The sequence below is a fragment of the Panthera pardus genome, unplaced genomic scaffold, assembly GCF_024362965.1.
Source record: "Panthera pardus isolate Hobbes unplaced genomic scaffold, ASM2436296v1 HiC_scaffold_6, whole genome shotgun sequence".
Classification (NCBI taxonomy): Eukaryota; Metazoa; Chordata; class Mammalia; order Carnivora; family Felidae; genus Panthera; species Panthera pardus.
In genome coordinates this window covers 132,049,835-132,052,009 of record NW_026526991.1, presented here as the reverse complement: position 1 = coordinate 132,052,009, position 2,175 = coordinate 132,049,835, and positions in this window count along the sequence as shown.

Here is a 2,175-nt window from a genome sequence, read left to right as displayed (position 1 = left end):
GTGGGAGATTGCTCTCCACAACCCTAAATACATTTTGTCTTATCAAATAGGAACTCCCCAAGTATGACCCTTTTATTTGAAATTAACAGCTCAAAAATTTTAACGTTTATTTATTTTTGAGAAAGAGACAAGAGCACGAGTGGAGGAGGGACAGAGACAGAGGGAAACACAGAATCCAAAGTAGGCTCTGGGCTCTGAGCTGTCAGCACAGAGCCTGACGTGGGGCTCAAACTCATGAACCGTGAGATCATGACGTGAGCCGAAGTCAGATGCTTCATTGACTGGGCCCCCCAGGCATCCCCAAGTGTGACACTTTTGAGAAGCATTTATGCTGAGGTTGAGATGGTAAAATTCTTTGCCAATGAAGCATTTTCATGTATCTCTTTGTCTAAAATCAAGATGGGACAGGACTGCAAGTATACAGTCCTTCTGGGACTGGCCCTGAAGCTCTGCCTCTGTCCTTAGTATTTTGCATGGTTGTATGTAAACATTTCAGGATGCAAAGTGCTATCACCCTCCCTTGTTATCCCAATACTATAAGCTGGAAGTTATGGTTGGAAAGGAATACAAAAAGCTGAAGTAGGTAGAGATGCAGTTATAGGAGGAAAATCTATTCTGGCTGTTTCAGTTTATTTTTCACATCATGACTATGGGCAGAAGTGGCATGGGAATTCTCAGGTTTCTGTTTAGTGTAGCCACTGTGCTCTCTAGTTTTACCAAACAGTAAAAGAAAGCCAAAGACTTATTTAACTCATTCCCCATCAGCCAGTGCCTTCTAACTCAGATGCTGTGGCTTTTAATCTCAGTTCATTCCCATCTATAAGAAATCCTTTCAGATGCTACCATGAGGTCTCTCGTTAGCCTTTCTTTCCACTGATTTTGGACATTTTAATTCCTTTAGAAAATTTACACCTTCCTAGAAAGCTGAAAGGAGGCATATCGGTTACTATCATATCACCTTAACCCACAGTTACCTCCCCTTATTTGAATGTATTTTTAAAACCAAGGGAAATCTTTTTGTCATGGCAAAAAAAGACACTGAAATAAGTCAGCTAAAATGTTAGGGTTTAGATTAGGATGTTCCTTCACGTCATTCTACAAATTCTACAGCCATTATTACATGGGAATAACATGTTTTAGAACATTCCACTACTTAAAAACTAGGTATACAGTGAGTTCATTTCAGACCATTTCTAAAAGCTTTTATTTCTGCAGAAAAAAAAATCCATATCATCCACAGAGAGGTTAGAATTCTCAGGATTTCTTTGTCGTAAGTGTCTGTGCCTGCTCACTCCATTCTGTCCCTCATGACAGGATTTCTCAATCCTCATGCAATTGAGTTTTTTTTTTTTTTAACTTTAGTATAGTTAATACAAAATGTCACATTAATTTCAGGTGTACAACATAGTGATTTGACAAGTTTGTGATGCTAGACTCCCACAAGTGTAGCTACCCTCCCTCTGTCATCATAGGACACTATCACAATAGCATTGACTATATTCTGTATTCTGTACCTTTTATTCCCTTGACTTAGTCATTCCTTCAGTGGAAACCTGTATCTCCCAGTCCCCTTCACCCATTTTGCCCATCTCCCAACCCCCCCATCCCCTCTGGCAACTATCAGCTTGTTCTCTGTGTTTATGGGTCTGATGCTGCTTTTTGTTTGTTCATTTGTTACATTTTTTCGATGTGACACATAAGCGACATCATGTGGTATTTGTCTTTCTCTGTCATATCTCACTTAGCATGATCCTCTCCAGATTGTCACAGGCGTAGATAATTTCTTGTGGAGAGCCGAGCTGACCTATGTTTTGTAGAGCATTTAGGAGCATCCCTGGCCTCTACCCACTAGATGCAATAGTGACAACTGAAAGTGTTTCCAGACCTTGACACATGTCTCCTGGGAGGAGTGGGGGGGGTGCATTATCTCCAGGTGGAAACCACTGGCATTTGAAAATTAGGATCAAAGGGAAACAATGGTTCTAGGTCATGATTCTGTGCTGCCACTGCCACCTAAAATGTGTGTTCTAGCCACAGAGAGAAAATGCCCAGGAGTGAGATGAGAGATGTGTTTATTAAACCCTACAGCACAATAGAAAGCAAACAGTTTTCCCCTTGGAATATTAAAGTGCTCTCAATGCATAGAGGAGGAATCCATTTCCCTTTTACTTCGCC